Below are 8,343 nucleotides of genomic sequence, written 5' to 3'. Positions count from 1 at the left end.
ATAATCCATTCCCCCTGTTCTGCTGACCAGCATTCAATCTGCTGCCCACTCTAGAAAGTTCATGTTAAGAGGATGCTCACTGAAGTCTTGGCATTAGATACCTGCCAAGAATCACACAAAGAAACTAATTTTCTAGGACATCTTTTGAAATAAACCCTAAAAGAGATTTTTCATATGAATGATCCACTGGGTGGCAGAAGTACATCAGGAAAAAAAAATCTTAATCAAATATAAAAATATAGAAACATATGGACCTATAATTCTAGGCTTCTAGCCATCATTTAATCTATTTGGTAACATGCATACATGAATCTTCCACCTGAGCTGGATGCGTTTGAAAATAACGTATCTCAAGAGACAATAAATTACTATTTTTTGCAATTTTCTTCTTTCCATATGTAAGCAGAGGTAAGCTGCATACTTACATTCATGTCACTTTTGTCTTTTTATTCTCAACAATTCCAGGAGAACGTTTTCAGAGGAGAAAAAGACCTGGGCTGCTTGCTATCTCATCCCACACCTCTTGGAGAAAGAATGCTGCTGCTAAAGTTGGAGACTTTTCTGTAACCTCTGCCCCGGGTGCTCTTTCCCCATTTTGCTGTAGCTAAAAAATGCGGTCAGTACTGAGGATATGCAGATATTTTTCTAAGGTTTGTGTTCCCACATGATCCATGTCCCTAGGCTGGTTGCTCTTGTCAGAAACTAACCTTTCTTCTTGCCTGGGTCTGTAACTTGGAGTGGTTTTACTAGCTTAATGGCAGAGTTGGAATGGGTGCATAGTAAAGAGACTTAAAGGGGAGGTGATAATTTTCATGATTAAATCCCCACAGTATGGTTAGCCCCCATAACTTTATTCCTTATATTTTATTTAAGCATATTGAAAACAGGAAAAAGGGACAGAGTCCACAAGCATTGGCATTTGGTCCACTGGCTTTGAAGGCAACTGAGACCCATGAGGTAAGTTTTCTTCATCACATTTTTCCTGCTAGACATACTTCCCAAACACAGTCCATATGATTCCCTGTGTATTTCTGTGAGAAGTAGATCAGCCTAATAAAAGATTGTGATCCAGTACATTTCCCATATGTTGGCACACTTCCTGTAAATAAAAATTCCTTTTTGGAAAATTATTTGGAATAAATATTCTGTCTACTGTAAATCCCAGAACTCTTGATCCAAGAGATTGAGAGTTTAAAACATAAAATTTAGGTTCATTTCTTGTTTTTTTTTTACAAGAAAGCAATATGTAGGTCACTCCAAAAATAATGTCTCCTATTTATTTCCATGGAAACTACAACACATACGAACAGCACAATGACACTACTTGATAGAGCAAATTCCCAGTTCAAAAACACTAGTTTTCAACAATATCACCACCATTAGCTGATTTGTACAGATGAGCTGATCGAGGCACTTTTCCTTTTGTGGTGTGACAGCTGTATACGGCTGTTTGGAAAATAGCTTGTCTTTCATGTCGCTGTCACCACTGCTGAAAAACACCACACACTGCCTCATTGTTCTCACATCCACTCTTTGGTCTCCTTAAACATTCAGCATGCATCGATGTATGTCAATGGGTGCAATTTTTCCCTCATGGAGGAATTCAGTTCCACACCTTTGCTTCATTCATGCTTTCACATCAGATGCCATCATGTGTGACTGCCCCTCTGCTGCCATCTGTCACAGGGCAACAAAATGTCACAATATTGGTAAAAAGGTACTGCCAGACCACCAACATTCACTTCTGATGTCATGGGCTAATATAATAAATTGGGAGACATTACTTTTGTTGGAGCAGATCTTGTATAACTTGTGTTGCCAAAATTAGTCCTTTTCATCTGCCTGTTCTGCTGTCTGAATAGCTCTGCTTCTGCCCTCTGCCCCATCTCTACTCTTTCAGTGGCTTCTTCCACTGCCTGGGCAGGAGTAAGATGCAGTAACCAGTCTGGTTGCTCCCCACATTTTTTTGACATATTAAACTCAGTGCCTGAGAACTTCTTATTACTTTGTTTATTATTCTGTGTCTGGGAGGTTTGTGGCCCTTTGACAGAAGAACCACCTTGGAGGTGGGATGAGTATGTGTTAGAATGGGTTTATGCTCATCATCTGAAGGGTTACATCTAAATACCTGTGGTGTGCTTGATCTGAAATGCTTTTAATTTACACTTTTAAGGATGTAAAGATAGTTCCAAAAAGTGTATTTCTAGAATTCTTTCTTTAGAGAACAACGAATGCCAAATCATAATAACTACAATGAGGTCATCTATATCAGGCCCAAGCTATTCCTCAGCGCATTTTGAAATTTCTGCAGTGAACTGGAAGAAAGAAATAAGCTGTTAAATTGTGCTCTGGCATGACTCTTATTCCCTTTTTAAAGCTAATCATTATTCCACTTGGAATGCCCCTGATAGATATACATATCATTCTGAGAACGTGTTTTTTTTCTGAACCACATTTCTATATATGTATTTTTAATCAAAACAGCTTGTAGCTATATTTTATGTAAACTTTGAGTCAAAATCTAAAGGTATGATACTGTTAAATTTGCATGGAGGAATATGCAACATGATTGATCTGTATTTGTAGAACAGTAGAAGTTGGTAAATAAAGTTAAGCTCTCTAAAACTCTTTACAAAGCTCTCTATGAAACAGTGGAAGGGTTTTGATATCTGCAAGCAGTGATTTTCATTTATTTGTTTAACTGAACAGTAATAGTCCTAGTACTAAGAGATGAGAACAGTATGGATTAAAAATGCTTTCCAATAATGTATATATTGTCGTGTGATATGCCGAATAAGAGAGGTTTAAAGGCACACTCCCTAGGGACTTGCACATTAATCAGATCTCAAAGTACTGTGAGGAGCAGATCTCCCAGTTTGCCTGAGTTCTGTGCTGGTGGCACAGGGGGACCACAGCACTGGCCAGCCCTATTTAAAATACCATCCCACAGGCTGTGTTTCTCAGTGTGTATTTTTGCTTCAGTCTTCATCCAAACCACCATCTCTACTGGATCTGGAATTTGTATTTTTTTTAACAGGGAAAATCTAAGCAGGTAAATGATAATACTTGAACAATAATCGAGTTCAGGACAGAAAGCAAATTTCCAAATCTGAGATTGAGGAAGAAGAAATGAATAAATACAAAACGCTGTATGTGTTCACATGGAATTTGGATTCCTCAGCTGCAGAAAAGACACTACAATGGCATGTGTTTGTCAGCTGTGTTTCCTCACCTTGCCTCTTTGAGGGCACACAAAGAATCCAGAAAACAAAGGTTTTCTAGGGGAAGTGAAGAGCACAGACTTATGAGATTGATGTTAGTTTCATTTTACTGAATATGTGATTTCTTTAGAATTTGCTCTGAATACGCATTTCATATTTCCTTGAGCTCTGCACTGGTCAGAATTTTGGTCAGAATTTTTGAACTCTGGTATACTGCACAATGTCTTTTGGGTTTTATTATTCTTTCCCCCTTTTTATGAAGCTATCAACATTTTAATTGTCTGATTTTTCTCTCAAAAGAAAACAAAGCTCGGTATCTTTGTTCATGCCTTATTGGATTACTTAGTTGCTGGTATTGTTGTTCCTTTGCTTGTTGAAAAAAACAACAAATGACAGAAAGTTTAATCTGGACCATGATTAATTTATACAAAAAGTGTGCACTGTACTTGTGGGAGGTGTTCATTATACACTGTACTTGCAGTACAACTTGTGGCCTTCGTGACTCTGTATGAAGCTGACATGGATGTTGGAAATGCAGTGGTTTACAAAACTGCTTCTGTCCACTTAAGCATATATATTTTCCAATGAAATAGTCCAGATTTCCAATAGAAAATGTCGAGTGGAAGGACGTGCTGGAACTGAAGAAAAAAGCTGGAGTGGGGAAAATGTTAACTCACAGAGCAATTGACTAATTCTGGTTGGTCCCTGTCCCGTTCCCCACTGACCTTTCAGAAAATGAACTCTGGAATGACTCATTCTGCAGTCCCACCTCACCACCTCGTCTTTCCTCCCCTCCTTTGGGGCTGCTGAGAGGTTGTAATGGAAGTTATCTTCATTTGGCTCATCTGCAGCAGCATTTTATGTTTTATATATTCTGTAGTATTTCATGTTTAATTCTTCTTGTTTCCTTTTCCTATTTCTCTTTTCCATCTTCCTTCTCTTTCTCCTTTTTTTCTTCCTAGCTCATATGCAAAACCATCCCTTCACTCTTCATGACTTTAAGTAAAATTCAGTATATTGCAATGTAAAATTATACCTGTAGGAAAAGAAGCTTATTCTCACTTCCTCTCCAAAGTTCATCTTAGCAATTTTTTTCAACTGAATTTTGACTTCTCAGTCATTATTGCTTTTTATTATTTGATTCCAGTTTACCACGATGCATGCACTACCAAGAGAAACCAGCTCAGTGCCACACAAAACAATTTGTCATCTTTTTCCTCTGTGCTGAAGGGCTGTACCCCACAATAAGGAGAATGGTAATATATGTAGAACTTCAAATAAATTATTATTGTCATTTCACTTGCTAAATTTCCAGAAATCAAGTCCCCAGAGACACTGGATCAGCTTTTATGCCCGAGTCACAATTTTATTGCAGCAGTTTATTGCCTAACATTGAGTAATAACAGGATGGACTTGATTATACTTAGAGCAGTAGCACTTAAAATTACAGAATTGGAAAGAAAATCTGTGCCTGTTCTCTGGGCTACCCAGGGCCCAGAAGACTTGAAAAGGAGTCAGAAAATCATTGAGACATCACAGCACACCACTGGGGAGCCAGAGAAGTCTTGCAGCCTCTGAGTCAGCATGTCATTTCAGGAGTGTGGGTTTCCTCAAATGCAATTCAATTTTATTATTATTTTTTTCCCTGATTTTTTTCCTACCTCTTCCTCATGTTTTACTTGTTTTCCTGGCTGTGTGTTCATATTTTATCTCTTGAAAGACAACTGGGGGAATGAGCCATTAACTTTGTGGGATTTTGTGTGTGTTAGGAAGACTACAAGGGAAAAATTTCTGGAGCCTGAAACCATGGAATTGTTTCAAGCATCTGTGTTGAAAGTACCCACTGAATCTTAGACTCCCCTTGAATATTTTTGATTAACTTAGATACAACAGCCTGAGACAAAAAATCATCCTTATCTAATTTCTGGAATGATGTTATCATCAGCTGTTTCATGACCAGTAAATAAAGTCAGTAAATGGTTGACAAATTGTTAGGAATAGAAGCCTTCAGTATAAATGTAACTTACAGTGGCTACTTCCTGGAGCTGGCAAAGGAACCATAGTAAAATCTGGATGCTAAATATGCAGTGTTAGAATAATTAAATAAAAAGAAAAAGCTTGTCTTAACTATAAAATATTCTACAAGGAAGCATAGCTGAGCATGAAAAATTCTCACTGCTGTCATCTATTATACTGGAAGTAGCATAATTTAAATTATTTTGTATATATATGTGTGGCTATAAATAGATTTTTTTTTTTTTTAGAAAATATATAATGTCTTGAACAATCTGATGAGTAGTACAATATAATGGGAGAGCTTTTCATAAACATCTGTTATACTTTTGTAAATATAATACTTCTGTATAGAAGTCCAGAATGTAAACTAAGAATTTACCTGTCAATTTAATGCTCCTTAACATTATAACATTCTATACCCTTTCAATTAAAACTTGTAAATTAAAAAAATAAAATAAAAAAGGCAAAGTCAGGAAACGTAAGAAGAGGGACCTCCTGGGTGGGAAAAGAAATAAAAAAAGAAAGTGGAAGATGGCCCTATGTTTAAAGCAAGTAGTTGATGGGGAAATATATCTGTGGCCTTAAGGCAGGCAATGGTGATTCTGCCACAGATTTTCAACAGTGCCAGATTTCAGTCATGTGAGTTCTTGCTGTAGATTGATTCTGTTTACAGAATTATCTAGAAATACTCCAGAGATACTGTGTTTTACAATATCTGACTTGGTATTCAAACTGGCTTCTGTAGCTTTAAGTGACACATAAGTTATGATAAGACATAAATATAACTCAACATAAAAAGTATACTGTTCTTAAAGTGATAACAAGGACTATTTGTGAAGCCATGCAATAAATGGGGCTACTTTATTGCTCTTTACATTGGGAAATTAAGAAAGAAAAAAATCTGGTCCTTAAATCCAAAGTGGATGAAATAAGAGGCATAACATGCAGTATAAAAAATTAATGCCAGTTAAGAAGAAAAGCTTTTAATGATACTGGCAAACAGCATGGGTATGAAGCTGCCAAGGCAAAGTGGGAATTCTTTATTGTTGGGCATCTGTAAGAATAAATTTGGCAATCACCTTGTGGAAATTACTTATGGTGGGGAGTATGATTTCCTGATGTTCCTGATAGCACCCTTTTTTTTCCCTGTTTTTGTTTCATTAGCTTACATACCCTTAGCTTGCCTCAAGCTATCCTTTTACGAAATAATAGTAATTAATGTCTTTTCACCGACTTTCCGTAATTATTTTAATAACTGGCAAACTTTTCAAACGTTTTTTCCCCCTCTATCCCATAGGAATCTATGTAAGTTGCTCCAAAAGTAATGCCACCTATTTACGAGGTCTGCTCTGAAAGTAATTTCTCCTATTTTATGATATTTTCTACCTCTACTGCCATACCACCATAATCTGCCTCTGATGTTGTGGGCCAACACAACAAAATAGGAGGCATTATTTTCAGAGCAGCCCTTGTACACAGGCTGTCAGCTGACATGAGCAGCCATGTTCACCTGGTAAGTTCAGTATTTGATTATAGGTTTTGTTTGTAGCTGGACTGAGATTGCTGTGATCTAGCTTGAAATTCTTGAATGTTTCTATTTGTTTTGCAGATGTTTCCCTAAGAAACCATCTAAAGGAAACAGTATAACTGCTCAGGTACCCTTCTCTTGTGCTGCTGAAAAGCCACTTTGCAAAGTAGCTTTATAAAGTCCTTAGAAGTCATCTCAAGTTCAGAGATGTCAGAGATCTCAAGTTCAGAGAGACTTTATTCTCGCTAGGGTTGCAGGTGAACATATAAATACATACTATTTGCACTGCAGCATTGTGGTGTTATTTGAATGCATATTTAGGCAAGTTTTGAATTTACAGACATCCTAACATTCACTGCAAGAATCTGAGGTCCACATCAGTTCTGTATCCAGTAAGTAACCACAACAAAAATGGAGAATCTCCATAGTAAGTGAAGAAATGAACTTTCCTGGCTTTCTTTAATTTTAATATATTTTTTTTTGCTTTGATAATTTCTGTTCCGTGCACACTGAACTCAGTCTTTTTTTATTATTGTTATTCTCTTCTTCTTTGAATACAGATTTAACAGAAAATGTTATCACAGGTTTATGGCAAGTAGTTGGAATTGCTTTGGCACAGCATAATTCAGAAGTCCCTCTCTCCTTCAGAATTAAACTCTTGACTGTTTCTCAGTCCAAAAGAGTAGCTTGTATTTTCTGCTCTGTAGAAATTTCATGTGAACCTCCTATAGACTTCTCTGCACCCTCCTCACATAGGAACTTTCCATTATTTTACTCTCCCATATTACTGGACACAAGACTCCAGTCCACCATTACTGACTTTTGTACCAGGAAAACCGTATGATCCTTTGTAAATAAGCATTATTTCTTACAGATTTAAATCCTGGCTCTGTAAAAAGTTTTGGAGTACTTTTCAATTCTCCCAGATGTTCCACCCATGTTTTATGGGAACAGATGAAGTCATTTAAGGATGTGAGGATGTTTTTTGATCCTTAGAACTTGAGTTACACTTTTTACAAACATCTGAAATGTCCCCAGTGTATTTAAGATTCTAAAAGGCAGACAGTATCACTGAAGCAATCCATAGGTTAACCTAACAGCTGTTTTAACCCCCCACCTCTGAATGGTATCCAATTTGAAGAATATCTGTATTGGGCAAATGAAAACTATGAATATATTTTGCCCCTTATCTATTGTTCAGAGTGTCTCTTGTGTAATAATGTGAGTGATCTCTCTCTATCTCTTTGTAAATTATGATTTTTATAGACTGAAATCTTTGTGCCCTTCCATGCCCATACCAGCTGTTCAATACAACTGCAAATATGGAAGATTGTGATGAATGCTGCTACAAACCATCCTCCATCAGGAAATTTAATTTCCTTGTAACTACTATGTGATATGCTAGAAAATCCAATGGAGATTTATTCACTTCTATGCACTACTATTACTTGTCATAGCCACTCAGCTCTTCCTTATGATTGGAGAAGACAAGGTACAAAGAAATTGTACATTTCTGTTGGGTCTCTTCCTAGACTTTTTTTACTCCTGGGTATCTTCACTGCTTTGGAGTTCTGTTCT

The sequence above is a fragment of the Cyrtonyx montezumae genome, unplaced genomic scaffold (assembly GCF_038088225.1).
Source record: "Cyrtonyx montezumae isolate F1298 unplaced genomic scaffold, pur_monq_1.0 scaffold_13, whole genome shotgun sequence".
In the NCBI taxonomy this organism is placed as follows: Eukaryota; Metazoa; Chordata; class Aves; order Galliformes; family Odontophoridae; genus Cyrtonyx; species Cyrtonyx montezumae.
The sequence above is the reverse complement of the archived record's forward strand: the minus strand, read 5'-3'. Positions refer to the sequence as shown.